This window comes from Sus scrofa, chromosome 18 (assembly GCF_054392235.1).
Source record: "Sus scrofa isolate SSC_HxYL_T2T_F1_AM1 chromosome 18, Sscrofa_HxYL_maternal_Yorkshire_Landrace_v2.0, whole genome shotgun sequence".
NCBI classification, from domain to species: domain Eukaryota; kingdom Metazoa; phylum Chordata; class Mammalia; order Artiodactyla; family Suidae; genus Sus; species Sus scrofa.
In genome coordinates this window covers 36,432,648-36,449,764 of record NC_139400.1, presented here as the reverse complement: position 1 = coordinate 36,449,764, position 17,117 = coordinate 36,432,648, and positions in this window count along the sequence as shown.

The window sequence follows — 17,117 nt, the reverse complement described above, 5'->3', positions numbered from 1 at the left end:
ATCCCAATTAAATGAGCAAAAGGGCTTTATATTGAAAAGGAAGAAGTGAAATTCTCATTACTTGCAGACAGCATGTTCATCTATATAGGACATTTTTGGACTCTTCTAGAAATCTTCTAATGCGTTTAGTAAAGTTTCAAAATACACTAATTAAACAAAAATAATCTCAAGTCTATACATAATAAAGAATTAGATACTGAAATTAAAAATATTCACAGTGTCATAAAATATATTTACTTCTCTGTCATATATCTTCAAATGATGTGTAAATTTCATCATGGTGAAATTTACTAAGCATTACTGAAAAAAGATTAAAGAGTAAGTAAAGAGATGTACTGAGTTCATTAATTGGAATATTCATTAGATTTTAGTTTATACCAAATTGATCTGTAGATTCAAATTAATCTCAAAACTCCAAAAAATGTGCTTTTTTTTTTCTTTAGAAATTGACCAGCTGATTCTAGATTCACATAGAAATACAAATGTTCTGGAATAGTTAAAACAACTTGGAAAAAAGAACAAAACTATATTATCTGATAGCAAAGCTTATCCACAAAATAGAAATATGGATTAATGGAACAGTATAGAATCTGGAAATGGACTCACACCTATATGGAGATCCAGAACTTTGTGAACTGATTTTGGAAAAGATATAAAGGCAATTCAGTGGAGAAAGGAAATTTTTTTTAAATAAATGATCCTGGAAAATTGACACTGGCCGTGCTTTCCAACTCACCTTTACTGGTTTCACCATATCTATCTGATATCTTTTATTTATTTATTTATTTATTTATTTATTTATTTATTTATTTATTTTTGCTTTTTAGGGCTGCACCAGTTGCATATGGAGGTTCCCAGGCTAGGGGTCGAATTGGAGCTGCAGCTGCTGGCCTACATCACAGCCACAGCAACACCAGATCCGAGCCTGTCTGTGACCCACACCACAGCTCACGGCAATGCCAGATCTTTAACCCACTGAGCGAGGCTAGGGATTGAATCCACAACCTCATGGTTCCTGGTCGGATCCATTTCCGCTGCGCCACGATGGAACTCCTCTATCTGATTTCTTACCTTGGAGTGCATGGATTTCGGTCCTCAGACCTCTGTTTCTAGCCAATACTAATTTCCTTATTTCATCTAATCTCATGGATTCCAGTTTTACCAGTCCATAATGGTGACTCTCAAATATCCGCCATTCTTGTTTGGAATGTAATCTCATCTCCAGACACAAATATCTGCTGAGCATCTCCAATTTGATGATTAAGAGGCATTATCAATGTAACAAATCAAAAACCAAATAAGTGCCTGATTATGATGCCCCTAAAACTAAATGCCCCAATCATTTCTTACTATCCTAGTTAACACAACAAATTTTTGTCCATTAGAATACGCAATCTACGCAGGTACATATTATGTTATTGCTATACTTCAGCATCTAGAAATAGCATGGTGACAATATTTATTGAGTAAATAATTTGGCTCAATAGAAATTTTCTTCAGTATAATCTTTTCCTATTCTTACTGAGCTGAAGAAAATATTCTGAGAATTCAAAAGCAATATAAGATGCAGTAGTTATGATTTGTCTCTCTAGTTAATTTGTATTATAATTAAAATTTACCATTTTCTTAGTTTTTTTTTCAGTTCTCCTGTTTCTGGATACGTTTTATTATTCATATAATTACATTTAATCTTCATTCTGTCTTTTATAATATTCCTATGCCTGAAGAATTTTATTTAACATTTCTTGAAATATAAGGCTGCTGTTAATTAATTACATTAGTTTTTATTTGTCTAAAACTGCCATTATGGCTTCTTCATTTTTGAATTTTATTTTCACTGAGTTTAGAATTCAGAATTGACAGATTTTTAAAATAAGCACTTTAATTTTGTGCCAATTAATTGTACTCTGACTTTCATATTTTCTGCTTAGAAGACTGATAGAATTTTTGTCAAAGTTCCTTTGAATATAGTTTACCTTCAGAATTTTCTCTTTACCTTTGATGTTTAAAGTTTAGATATTACATATTTAAAACCAAAAAGTTTTTGTTTCAGGTTCTCATTTATGATTTTCATCTGTTCATAAGCACTGTACCTCTTTTCTACCAGTGTCTTCATGTTAATTATACTTATTTTAAATTCCCTGCATTCCTGTCATGGCTCAGCTAAGATGAATCTGACTAGTATCCATAAGAACACAGATACGATTCCTGGCCTCCCTTAGAGGGTTAAGGATAGGGCATTGCTATGGCTGTGGCATGGGCCAGCAGCTACAGCTCTGTTTCGACCCCTAGTCTGGGAACCTCAATATGCCATGGGTGCAGCTCTTAAAAAAAAAGACAAAAAAAAAAAAAAAATTCCCTATCTAGTAGTTCTATCAGTTGGGCCATATCTAAGTCTGAATCTGTAAAGTGCTTTGTCTCTTGATGGTAGGTCATTTCTTTTCTGACTTTTTAGTGTGTCTTATAGTATTTGATTGACAAACTTATGGTTACCAAAGGGGAAACTTTGGGGCCAGGGATAAATTGGGAATTTCAGTTTGGCATATACACACTATGTATAAAATCAGTAAGTAACAGGGACCTACTGTATAGCACAGGAGAATCTACTCTCTACACCATGGTGACCTCTGGGGGAAAAGAATCTGAAAGAGTGTATGTAACTGATTGACTTTACTGTACATCTGAAACTATCACAACATTGTGAGTCAACTACACTCCAATAAAATTAAAAAAAGATAAAAAATTTAAAAAAATTTGTTTGAAAGTTAGGCATCATAAACTGGAAAACAGAGACCAGAGAAGTTTGCATTTAAGCCTACATGTAGGCATGGCTTTTTGTGTCTTATGACTTTAATCTGGGGGAATTGAATTGATGTAGTTAGAAGTTGACCTAAATTGACAGTTACAGCTACTATGTTTACTTGGAAGTAATGCTTACTTTACTTAGTGTTATCTAGTACACGAGGAGAGGACTGAATTACTGAAGGTTTTTCTTGTTCTGTTTCATACACATTTTAAGTTTTTTCTGACTCTTCTCTCAGAGAGGGTCTGTCTCCATTCTCTTATCCTTCTCTTAGCAGAAGGATGTTACCTCAGTGTTTCCTAGTCTGTATCGAGGTGGGAGTATTCTCTGTTGTCCTTGTCCAGACTCAAACACAAACAGTCCCTGAATCCCTAGATCTCTCTAATGGGGTTTCTTAGTTTCACTTAATGATAGGGGTTATATTGTCTGGACAAGGGTAGTCTCATGCCCCTTTGCCATTGGTAGAGAGTATGTTACTTCCTATTCTCTCAGCTACAGAGGGTCTTGACTTTTGTCCTGGATGTGGCATATTTGTTTCCCTTTCTATGGAAGCTTAGAACTTTTGTTGCTACGAGTGATCATCCAGAAAGTTCTTTCTGCAGGACTTTATGCTTTTCCTGCAGTAGTGTCCACTCACCTCCCCCAACTGGGCATCACTGATGAAGGCCTTATTCCAGTACCTACTCTGCCCACATACTTTCTCCTGAATATTCAATGATATTCTGTTGAGAAGAGCCTGGGATTGAATTAAAAACTGCCATTATATGTACAGATCCAAGGGATTCTATACTGTCACCCTAATTCATATTCAACCTTTAACAATTTGTTTAAATAAATATATATGTGTATATATATAGTGTAATTAAAAAATCCATGGAGTCCCGTTGTGGTGCAGCAGAAAGGAATCCGACTAGTTCATGAGGTTGTGGGTTCGATCTCTGGCCTTGCTTAGTGGGTTAAGGATCCGGCATTGCTATGGCTGTGGTGTAGGCCAGTGATTACAGCCCCAGTTGGACACCTAGTCTGGGAACCTACATGTGCGGCCCTAAAAAGACAAAACAAACAATCCATGGAAATAAATAAATAAAATTTAAAAAGAAATTAGAATATATGGATGAATTCTTTATTTATTTTCATGGATTTTTAAAATTATGGTTGATTTACAATGTAGGGCTTAATTCTTGTCTTTTTTTTTTTTTTTTTTTTTTTTTGCTATTTCTTGGTCCACTCCCGCAGCACATGGAGGTTCCCAGGCTAGGGGTCTAATCCGAGCTGTAGCCACCAGCCTACGCCAGAGCCACAGCAACGCAGGATCTGAGCCGCGTCTGCAACCTACACCGCAGCTCACGGCAACGCCAGATCGTTAACTCACTGAGCAAGGGCAGGGACCGAACCTGCAACCTCATGGTTCCTAGTCAGATTCGTTAACCACTGTGCCACGACAGGAACTCCAGGACTTAATTCTTAACTGCTGACATGGCAGCCTGATCTTTCTCTAGTGCTTTGCTTAACATGAGTCTCTATCCATGTGCTCTGTTTTTTGGAGGTGTTTTATTTCCTTAAATTTAAAGCAAATTGGTTGACTTCCCATCCTAGTTCTCTGACATCTTCAAGAAAATTTAGGATTTTATAGATTATCCACCTTTTTCTTATTGTTATGCTGGGACCAATATTTCCAACTCTCTTCATTTTAACTGGAAGCCAAAAATCTGTGCCTAGATTGTCATATTATTTTACCTCTATCTTTCAAATCCACTGCAACCCTGGTATCAGTTCAATACCACCTCTATTGAATCTAGTATAACTTTAGTGTATAAGGATCCTGCTTAATTCAAATGAGAAGTAAGAAGGAGTATCATCTGAAAATCTTAATTTCAGTAGGATTCAAAAATGATTCCCAATTTATGGCATATTTTTTCTTTGGTATCTGATTTTGATTGTTCCATTATCACAACCTAAATCTACATAAGAGCAAATTATAGAAAATTTTAGTATTTACAAACTCATCTTTGCTCCTGCTGTGGAGCAGTTGGTTTAGAATCCACTTGGCTCAGGTTGCTACAGAGGCACGGGTTTGATCCTCAGCCTGGGAACTCCCTTCCATATGCTGTGGGTGCAGCCATAAAAAATACAGTAAAAACCCATCTTCGATATATTTTTTCTCTATGACAACACCTGAATTGAAGTATTATGTTCAAGGTTCTGAAAAACCGTTTAAGAGAAAAGCCCATATCCCAGTGATTCTCATTGGATTATGGCAACCAAATACTTCCCTAATCTCTTGTTCAAGAAAACAAGTTAATCATTTCTCATGACATTGAGGTTTGGCTGATGCAGTCTTTTTTTTTTTTTTTTTTTTTTTTTTTTTTTTTTTTTTTTATGAGCTGTCCCACTCTATATAAGGTTTATGTCATTAAAAGTGAGCCTACAGATCATGTTAACATTCAGGTCTTTTGAACAATGCCTGGAGGATAGAAGAATGGCTGCAAAAATCATTTAAAATTCACTACCACCTTTAATTAGACTAGTTTAACCTTGAAGACTCAACAAATGAGCCTAGCTAGACCAAGTGAGTTTTTGTTAGTGTTTCTAATAGCGTCCTAGATATTAATTGAAGGTCTGTATACAGACTGAGAATTGATGAGGCATGTGATGGTATATACTTATGGCTCCAGAGAAACTATGACCTCATTAACAATGAGACAATGAACAAAGGTTATAGGAGATTTTTTTTTTGCTTCCTGGAGGAATTTATTATAGATTTCTTTGACCTTTCTTTGACTTAATAGTCAGTTATAGCTTTCAAAAAAATTATCTGACATAAGCAGAAGTTAAATTTGCATTAGAACAAACATTCGCTAGAGGAGTCTGTGCTACTTTGCATTTGATTTGATTATCATGCTTATTTTCTCTGATTAAAAATGATTCCTATATTGAAGTTGAACAGAAAATATATTTTGCAGCAAGGGCATAATACTAGGCAAGTGTTAAAATTTCTGTTTTGTAGATGGATATTACTCTTTCTCAGCATTATCTAGAAACATGCTGATTTATTGCTAGTTCAGAAAATAAACAAAATATTCAAAACATGCTAACTTAATCACATAATGTTAAGTTTCTCTGCATTGCAAGAATATTCAATAATATTCTTTTCTAGTCAGAATTACTTGATAACAGTACTAATTTCAGGCATTTCATCAAGGATTGAAAAATGTATTACTGATGATAAAACTTCCTGTGTCCTTGCAAAAAATTAGAATTTAGAGTAAATTTCATTAACTCAGATATTAGTGTTTCAAAATTTACAGAAATTTAGCCAAGGATTAGAATGATACTTGAGCTCATGCTATCTCTAAAGTGTTTGCTACAGAAATGCATGTTGAATGATGATTAAGCTACTTAAGCATAAACACTTTAAATGCCCTGAAATTCTTCAGAAAATCAAGTTTAGATCTACATATTATTTTTCTCCATTTATTATAGCAAATTTTTATTTATTTATTTATTTATTTATTTATTTGCTTTTTAGGGCCAGACCAGTGGCATATGGAAGTTCCCAGGCGAGGGGTCAAATCTGAGCTACAGCTGCCAGCCTACCAAGCTGCGTCTGTTACCTATACCACAGCTCACAGTAGTGCTGGATCCCCAACCCACTGAGCTAAGCCAGGGATAGAACCCATATCCTCATGGATACTAGTCAGATTCATTTCCACTGCACCACAATGGTAAATCCTATTATAGCAGATTTTTAAAGATTTATGCTGGCAATGTTTTTTTCACCCAGTTTTGTAGACAATTGGTATTATTTGTTTTTCTTCAGAATATACTATGCTTTAGCCTTTTTACAATGTGTGTTTTTCTTCCACGTGTGTCAGAATTACTAAGATTTCTTTTAACTAATTGATATGTTAAATATAGAATGCTTTGTTGGGATATATGACTACCCATTCCCCCCATATCTGAGCCCAATGACTAATTACATGCAAAATTGTTGGAATTGGTTAATTTTTGTACAGTTCTTTAAATTTTTTGTGATTCCCCTTACATTGCTTTTTAATCTTTTTACATATACTTACATATGTGAGTTTTCTACTGTCCTCATTCTAAAACAGAGGTTGTGGCAGACAATGATTTAGCATGCCTTATGTTTCTAGGGTAGTATTCAGCTACATAGACATTTTTGGCCTCTCTTCCCGTTCAGTTAATTATGTTATCAGTGAGTATGGTGCACTTTCTGTGGATATTCCTTTTTTCACTTTGAAGAATAGAGCATAAAATTTACCACAAACATCAATGTATCTAACTGAAAGCCTACATTTATCACTTTGTATTGCAGTAGTTACGGCCAAGTGACTAAGTTTTCCCTGATGAGATGGGAGAGTTGAATGATATTTTAGGAAGTCTCCTTAAAATAGAGGGTGGGCTCTTTCCCTTTCATTTTTCTTTTCTCTTTTTTCTTTTTTTTTTCTTTTTGTCTTTTTAGGCCCGCACCTGTGGCATATGGAAGTTCTCTGGCTGGGGGTCGAGTCAGAGCTGTAGCAGCCAGCCTACACCACAGCCACAGCAACGAGGGATCCTAGCTGCGTCTCCTACCTACACCACAGCTCATGGCAATGCTGTATCGTTAACCCACTGAGCAAGGCCGGGCACTGGACCTGCATCTTCATGGATACTAGTAGGGTTCATTTCTGCTGTGCCACAACAGGAACTCTTCCTTTCATTTTTCTTTTCTGCTTGCTGAGTGCAAATGAGATGGCAGTCTTGTGGTCACTGTGAATCCTGTTTAGAATGGTCATGACTTGTACAGAATGGCAGACCAGCATGTCAAACAAAGCTGTAGCACTCATGGAACACAGACCTCCAAGCTGTCTTGTTTAGCCAATGTTAGTTTGTATTTTTCTGTGACAAGAAGCCAAACATAAACTAAATGATACTCTGATTTTGAGAGATATTGCAGAGCTTGCTTGGCCCAGCTTTTCCTTTCTCTGTTCCTGATCTGCACAGGTGTCTGCCTACAGCGTGGCTGCATTTGGGACTGATTGCTTAAGGGTAGTTTGCAGCTGTCGGCTGGGTTGGGCTCAGGAGTAAATCTATCTAGTTATGTATTATAGGTCTAGAAAACTCACTTGACTGCAGATCTAAATGCAGCTTCTGAAATAGCTTCATCACTAGTAAAGTTCTCTCTGCCTGATTTGTATATCACCTGTGTTGATGTTATTGACATAGTAGTCATTAAGGCTAATGAAAAAGAAAATGTAGCTGTGTATAGCAGTGTCCCAGAAAGTGTTCAGTAGCTGACTCTCCAGAAAAGTAGCCTTGATTCTTAGTGTTCACTTATTTTGGTGGATGAAATTCTCCTCTCATGGCAAATTTCATGCTGTAAAGGTGACATCACTGAATGAAGTTGGAGAGCAAGTGCTATAGTACATGATTATTTAGTATTTCTGCCACACAGAGAGATGTAAATAACATCAAGAATGATAGTAACATTTAAATAATCAACATAATTATGTTCTTAGTATGAAGTACCTTCAGATTTACTACAATTCAATTATAAATTTTATATAATTTAATTTTTAATAATAGTTGTGTTTAACAAGAAACTTCCAGGATTTCCTTTTTTTTTTTTTTTTTTTTTTTCTTTTATAGCCATACCTGAGGAATATGGAAGTTCCTGAGCTAGGGGTTGAATTAGAGCTGCAGCTGCAGGCCTATACAACAGCCGCAGCAGTACTGGATCTGAGCCACATCTGTAACCTACACTGCAACCTGTGGCAATGCAAAATCCTAAGCCACTGAGCAAGGCCAGGGATCGAACCCACATCCTCATGGATGCTATCAGTGATCCACAACAGTAACTCCAACTTTTAGAACTTCTGAGGACTGGGCATTAGTGTTTAGGAGTCAGTACATATTAGCTCTCACTGAATAACTACATATGTGTAAAAATATATGTGTTTGCATGCATATTAGAATTATTGTTTATGAAAATCTGTAAACACTGCATTTGATTCTTATGTTCATAGTAAAATATTTTACTATTTTAATGACTAATAATGGTTTGTTTCTACATTGCAACTTATTTAATTCTTTCAAAAGTTGATTAATTAATCCCACATACAGTCAAGACATACAGGATTTCGTATTTCTCTTCTACGTGAGCAAAGTGGAATTGTTTTCTGTACTTCTCTCTTGAAGTGTTAGGTTCCTAGTATTTATTTATTTATTTTTATTTTAATTTTTTTTTTGTCTTTTGTCTTTTTAGGGCCGCAGCCATGGCGTATGGAGGTTCCCAGGCTAGGAGTCCAATTGCAGCTATTGCTGCCAGCCTACGCCAGAGCCACAGCAATGCCAGATTTGAGCTGCATCTGCAACCTACACCACAGCTCATGGCAACATTGCCAGATCCTTAACCCACTGAGCGAGGCCAGGGATCGAACCTGCAACCTTATGATTCCTAGTCAGATTCGTTTCTGCTGTGCCAAGATGGAAAATCCAGGTTCCTAGTATTTAGCAATTACTCTTAATAACTCACTAGGGTAGTTTCATGTGTTAGTTCCATGAATATGGGTTTCAGGTATGAAGAGGAATAAAATTGCAAGTATTAGTTTGTGGTTATTAAAATGCCTTTTTCATTTAGTTACACTGATTTACATTTTACTTTTAGTAACGTTTAGTAACTTTTGGTAACATCTTATTTTTAGTAACATTTCACTTTTAGTCAGCTATTATTCTATATCCAATCTTCATATTTTGTTTAAAGTTCCCAAGAGTTGGTTACTAAGAAAGTGTTTTTTATCCTTTGATGAAGGAAGTGCTTCTGTACTCTATCATTTAATGATATTTAATTAAATTAATTAATTCACTTTCCTTACATGTGAAATGTTTGTACAGTGATAAACTACATCACCATGTTAGGATTAATGAGATAACAAAAGTAAAGCAGCTATGGTATAATTGGTACATACTAAGATCTCTCTATTTGATTTTTTTTTTTTTGCTTTAGCCTTTTTTTATTGCTCAATGAATTTTTATTACATTTATAGTTGTACAATGATCATCACAACCTGATTTTATAGCATTTGGTTTTTTTTCTCTTGTTGGCTCTTACAATGCCAAATTTGCAGCCCAGATGCTACAGTTGGGTTAGATTTCAGGAAATTATCTTGTTTATGAGAGGAATTAAGAAGGTATACATTTGTAGTGACACTTTGGAACTGTATCTAAGGATAACCAAAAGTCAGAAGGATAAGGGATTTGAACATCAGGTCATTACAGAAGAAGGTGAATTGAAAAACAGTAAACAAAGCCATTAATTTTTAGACTCAAAGTATAGAAGTGTATGAAAGGATTGAGAAGCCAATTTTGTACAAGATGACACTAGTGTTCTCAAGTTTTACATTAGGATGGTTAGCTCTGCCACTTCTAGTCATTAAAGAAACAGAAACAATTTATATCTGACTTTTAGGGAAGACATTGACATTTATATCCATCAGAGAACATTTTTGGACAATTCACATGAATAAAAAGCAGAAGAAGTCTAACTTACTGTGACTGAGGGTATAAAAAAGCAATTTCCATCAGAATTTGGAAACTGATGTGTAAAACTAGTCTTGATCTCTAACTTTTCAGCGAGTTTTTAAAGCTTTGTTATAACAGATATCTGAGTTCATTTGTTATGCGTTCCTCTCAAGTTCCTAAATCAGAGAGTGTGAATAATACATAAATACTTAAGCTATTTTTGGTATGTATTTTATAATGTCTGGTTATGTCATTGGAGTAAGCAGTGTCAGCACCCTGATGAAAATGCATTTCATATTTATTCATTTTAGTTTAGATAGATTATTCCCATATAAATAATTGATTTTATGAAATGGAAAATATTATCAAAGGATTAAGGAGATGCTCACAGGATGTATTCATTTTCTTGGCAGCTGGCTGCCATTGCCAGTATGTCATTCAGAGCTGCCAGCTTGCCTCTCAGTGATGACAGCTGGTATGTTGCTAAGAGTCTAGTTTTCAGTGATGCAGTGGAGTCCAGTCTAGTACATCTGAAACTGAAAAATGGTTGAGATTCTTATTACAGAAGAAGAGAGTCTTTCCTAATTGGAGATCCTTGACTGATCTGTCCATTTGCAGAAAATGGTGGTTGTGGCTGCCTCATAGAAGAAACTGAGCATGGAAAGCATCACACACATAAAGAAACACACACATGTGCACACCCACACGCGTGTGCACACACATGCGCACACACGCACTCAGAGGACAGCTTTTAGGATTCAGGGTGAGGTTTGTAAGCTGATCTCTCCTCTAGGCGCCTTTATTTAATAAGATACAAATGACCGTCTGTGGTACCACTAGTCTTCGTTTTCCTATTTAATTGTTGAATTCAGTAGCTGGTACAGAAATATCTTGTGCTTGTTAAAGCCTAGTGGTGAGGTTAGGTCTTAAATGGTATTCTCTTTCTTCTATTTGTATGTCCAGGTGTAATATCTTTTCCATAGACAATTTAAATGTTTCATATAAAAACTCAAAAGAACAGGCTCATGATTAGTGATTAGCCTTTAGGTAAACAAACAATGTTGTAGCTATGTTTAGATTTCGTTTACCTTAACAGAGGTAAATATACCAAATAAAAGCCAGTACCAGTACTTAGTTTGGATATCAACACTTGGTACATCTTGGTCCAGTCACCTGAACAAATTCCTCTGTTTTTTCCTTTGAGGAAAAAAAAAAGCAAAACCACACAATGAAAAATCAAAGATAGGAGTTACTGCTGTGGGGCCGCAGAAACAAATCCAACTGGGATCCGTGAGATGTGGACAATCCCTGGCCTTGCTCAGTGGGTTAAGGATCCGGTGTTTCTGAGATCTGTGGTGTAGGTCACAGATGCGGCTTGGATCCCGTGTTGCTGTGGCTGTGGCGTAGACTGGCAGCTGTAACTCTGACTTGGCCTGGGAACCTACATATCCCACGGGTGTGGCCCTAAAAAGCAAAAAAACAAAAACAAAAATAGATAAGAACAAGTTACTGTGGTTTTCTGAACTTTTTCCATTATGTCCCTTTGCTCCCTTTTAAAGATAGAGATAGCTTATCATAAAACAATAACATCATCATGATTATTGAACGTATTTCTACACTCGGTCATGTTCATTATCCAGAGAACTGTTGGTAGTACCTCTGCTGTGTGACGCAAGGAAAAGAGAATATGGTTGGGCGACCAGGACCTCAGGCATGATTCTGAACCTCCTTGCCTCATTCACCAGAGTCCTTACAGGACTGCTCTCTTAAAGATGTTGACATCTGTTGTAACTGCAGTGTGTCAGGAAGATGTAGCCTGCCTTCAGATAAGGATACTGATTATATGTTCTGGCTATCTATTGTGGTGTGAAAACTTACTCCAAAACTTATTGCTTAAAGCAATTACCATGTTTTCATACCTTTAATTTTGTGGGTCAGGAATTTGGGTCCCAGCTCAACTGGGTGATGCTCTTCCTCTATATGATGCAAAGTTAGGAGGTTTGGTAAGATTCAGCAGATGGAATGGTCTGAAGTGTTCAAGGTGATTTCACACACATAATCTGTCTCCTTGTCTGGGAGTGGTTGGGAGGCTGGCCATACCTGGGACTTTTAAACAGAGCTCCTAGATGTTATAACCTATTATACATCGTTATCTTAGCCAGACAGACACTTTTGGAGCCACAGGACTGCGAATGGAATTATCACATGAGACAGGAAGTAGAAGTGGCCTGTCTTTGGGGTTCTGGACCTAGAATGTCACACCAACTCTTATTACCATTCCTCTTAATTATACATATTCTAATATATCTTGAATAATCAAAAAGAGTGAACAATTTTAAAGAGTTGACACAATTTTAAAGAGTTCTATAGTATCTTTGCTGAAGATTCCAGTCAGCATAATTTGCTTGTAGATCATTTTGCATCTGGAGGCACTTTTAATTTTCTGTTTACTGATTGATTCTGTGATTAAAATATCTAGCATATCTTCTCATACAAGTTAATCTTCCTGATATATTAACTTAATAAGTTCTATATGACTGTCCTTACATCAGTACCACACTATCTTGTTTGCTGTAATTTTTCATTAATTTTTGAAATTGGAAATATGAGTCTTCCAATGTTTTTCTTCTTCATTAGGATTGTTTGGCTATTATGGTTGCCTGATTTCCATTGCTTCAAAGTTTAACATCAGATTGCCAATGTCTGCAAATAATACAGTTGAGAATTTAATAATGGTTATGTTAAATATGTAGATTAATTTGAGGAGTATTGCCATCTTCACTGTATTGCCTTCCAATCCATGAATGTGGGATATCTTTCAATTTATTGAGGTCTTTAATTTCAGTGATGTTTTGTAGTTTTCAGAGTAAAAGTTTTGCATTTATCTTGTTGAATTTTAAAAATATGCTATCTTTTTGATGGTATTTGTAAGTAGAATTATTTTCTTAATTACATTCTCAAATCCTTCATTTACAACATAGAAATGTATTTTATTTTTGCCTATTAACTTATATCATGTAACCTTATGGAACTCTTTTATTAGTTCCAGTAGATTTTTAGTTTATCCTTCAGGATTTTCTCTATACATTGTGCTACCTGCAAATGGAGATATTTTTTACTGTTTTGATATGAATGCATTTTATTTTATTTTATTGCCTAATTTCCCTGGGTAGATGCTCCAGTATAATGTTGAATAGAAGTGATGATAACCAGTTACCTTGTCTTATTCTTGATCTTAGGTAAAAAAGAAATAAAAATTTTTTAAAAGTTAAAAAAAAAAATCAGTCTTTCTCTGTTAAGTATGATGTTGGTTATAGGTCTTCCTAGGGGCTTTAGTCAAGATGGGGAATTTCCCTTCTGAGTTTGTTCAGCCTTTCCATCACAAACGGTTGTTCGATTTTGTCAAATATTTTTTCTTTCTTTTTTGAAATGAACTTATGGTTTTGCCTTTACTCTATTGATGGGATGCTCTTTAGTAATTGTTTTTCTGAGGTTAAACCAAACTTTCATTCCTGGGATAAATACTTGGCCATATTGTAAAATCTTTATTATATGTTGCTGTACTTGGTTTCCTACTATTCTTTAGAATGTTTGCACTTATAAGATGTAAGTATTTTTCTTATGATATCTGTCAGTTTCAGTAGTAGGCTATTGTCATTATAGCATAAGTGGGGAATGTTCACTAGTCTTTTACTTTTTCTAAAAAATGTTTGTGAAGAATTGGTATTAATTTTTCTTTAAATGTTGGTGGGATTTTCCTCTTGGGCTTAAACTTTTCATAGTAGAAATATTTTGACTACTAATTCTATCCCTTTGTTATAGACGTATACAGATTTTCTTTTTTTATTTTTTAAATAATTTTAATTAAAGTATAGTTGATTTACAATGTTCTGTCAATTTCTGCTACATAGCAAAGTGACGCAGAGAGTTTCTATTTCTTGTCGAGTCCATTTTGATGGTTTTTGTCTTTGTAAGAATTTGTCCATTTCATTTAAATTATCTAATTTGTTGGCATATATTCTCATGAATTTTTTGGTGGTAAAATCGGCAGTGATGTCTTTTCTTTCATTTCTAATTTTAGTAATATTACCCTTCTCTCTCCCAACCTCTCTCTCTTGCTCTCTTTTTTTTGTTAATCTAGCTAAAGTTTCGTTAATGTTGCTGCTTATTTTAAAAAATCAACTTTATTTAATTCCCCTATTCCTACTCTATTTCATTAATTTCCAACCTACCCCTTATTATATCTTTCTTCCTTATTGTTTTGGATTTATTTTGTTCTTTTTCTTCAGTGCCTTAAAGTAGAAGGTGAGGTTATTGATTTGAACTTTTCTTCTTTAAATAAAAGTATTTACAGCTAAACATTTCCCTAGGATTACTGTTAAAATGGTATCCTATAAGTTTTTCTGTGTTGTGTTTTTGTTTTAATTCATCTCTAATTTCCTTAAACTTTTATTCCTTCACCGATTGTCTATTTAGGAGTGTGCGTCCATTGTTTAATTGCCACACATTTGTGAATTTCTAAAACTTTTTCTCTATTTTTTCCCCTAATTTTATTCTAATGTGGTTAGAGTCCATAAAAAAGTATTGTGTTGCTCCAATATTTTTAAAACTTACTGAGGCTTACTTTATGGCTACCTTATAGTCTGTCCTGGCAAATATGTCATGTGAACTTGAAAAGAATATTTATTCTGCTGTTTTGGAATGAAGTGTTCTATCTAATCATTCTAGTTGGTTTATGATGTTGTTCTATTATTTGTTGATCTTCTGCCTAATTGTTCTATCAATTATTGAAAGGGGGTTATTGAAATCTCCAACTCTTATTGTTAAATTGTTTATTTCTCCCTTTAACTCCCTGAGATTTGCTTCCTATATTTTGGGGATCTGGAACTGGACTCAAATATATTTTTTAAATTTAATTTTATTGGAGTATAGTTGTCATACAGTGTTGTATTAGTTTCAGGTATACAGCAAAGTGAATCAGTAATATATATAAATATGTCCATTCTTTTTTTTCCATATAGGTTATTACAAACTATTGAGTATATTTTCCTGTGCTATAACACTGTAACAATAGGTTCTCTTTCATCATCTAATTTATATAGTGTATATGTCTCTCTCTTTCTCTCTCTCTCTATATATATACACACATATATACGTTATTCCTATCCTCCCAATTCTTCCCGTCCTCAACATGTTTTATAATGGTCATGTCTTTTTTATTTTTAATTTTTATTAAATTATAGTTAATTTGCAATGTTATCACTTTGTGCTGTACAGCAAAGTGACCCAGTCATAATACATATACATTCTTTTGCTCATATATCTTCTACCATATTCTGTCACAAGAGATTGGATATAATTCTCTGTGTTATACAGTAGTAACTAACTCCTTATCCATTCTAAATGTAATAGTTTGCATCTGCTAACCCCAGACTCATAGTCCATCTCACTCTCCTCCCCTTTGGCAGCCGCAAGTCTGTTCTCTACATCTGTGAGTCTGTTTATGTTTTGTAAATAGGTTCATTTGTGCCACATTTTAGATTCTACATATTAATTATATCATACGATATTTGTCTTTATCTTTCTGAGTTATTTCACTTAGTATGAGAATCTCTAGCTTCATCCACATTGCTACAAATGGCATTATTTTGTTCTTTTTATGGCTGAGTAGTATTCCATTCTGTGTGTGTTTGTGTGTTTGTGTGTGTGTGTTTTTTTTTTTTTTACCACATCTTCTTAATCCATTCATCTGTCAATGGACATTTAGGTTGTTTCCATGTCTTGGCTATTGTAAATAGTGCTTCTGTGACCATACAGGTGCATGTTTCTTTTTTTGAATTATAGTTTTGTCTAGATATATGCCTGAGAGTGGGATTGCTAGATCATGTGGTAGTTCTATGTTTAGTTTTCAGAGGAACTTCCATACCATTTTCCATAATGGTTTTATCCAATTTGCATTCCCACCAACACTGTGGGAGGGTTCCCTTTTCTCCACATACTCTTCAGCATTTATTATTTGTAGACTTATTAATGATAGCCATTCTGATCAGTGTGATGTAGCACCTCATTGTAGTTTTGTTTTGCATTTACCTAATAATTAGTGATGTTGACCATATTTTCATCTGCCTTCTGGGCCATTTGTAAGTCTTCTTTGGAGAAATGTCTACTTAGGTCTTCTCCCCATTTTTCAGTTAGGTTGTTTGTTTTGTTGTTGTTCAGTTGTATGAGTTGTTTGTATGTTTTGGAGATTAAACCCTTGTCCATTGTATCATTACAACTATTTTCTCCCATTACACAGGTTATCTCTTCAGGGTTTTTTATGGTTTCCTTTTCTGTGCAAAAGCTCATAAGTTTGATTAGGTCCTATTGGTTCATTTTGTTATTTCTATTGCCTTGGTAGACTGACCTAAGAAAGTATTTGTACAGTTGATGTCAGAGAATATTTTGCCTATATTCTCTTCCGGGAATTTTATGGTGTTTTGTCTTATGTTTAGGTATTTAAGCCATTTTGAGTTTATTTTTGTGCATGATGTGAGTGTGTATTCTAGTTTCATTGATTTATATGCAGCTGTCCATTTTCCCAGAACCACTTGCTGAAGAGACTGTCTTTTTCTCATTTTATGTTCTTGCCTCCTTTGTAGAAGAATAATTGACTGTAAGTGTCTGGGTTTATTTCTGGGTGCTCTATTCAGTTCCATTGATCCATAAGTCTGTTGTACCAGTACCACTCTATCTTGATTACTGTAGCTTTGTAATACTGTGTGAAGTCTGGGAGAGTTATACCTCCTGTTAT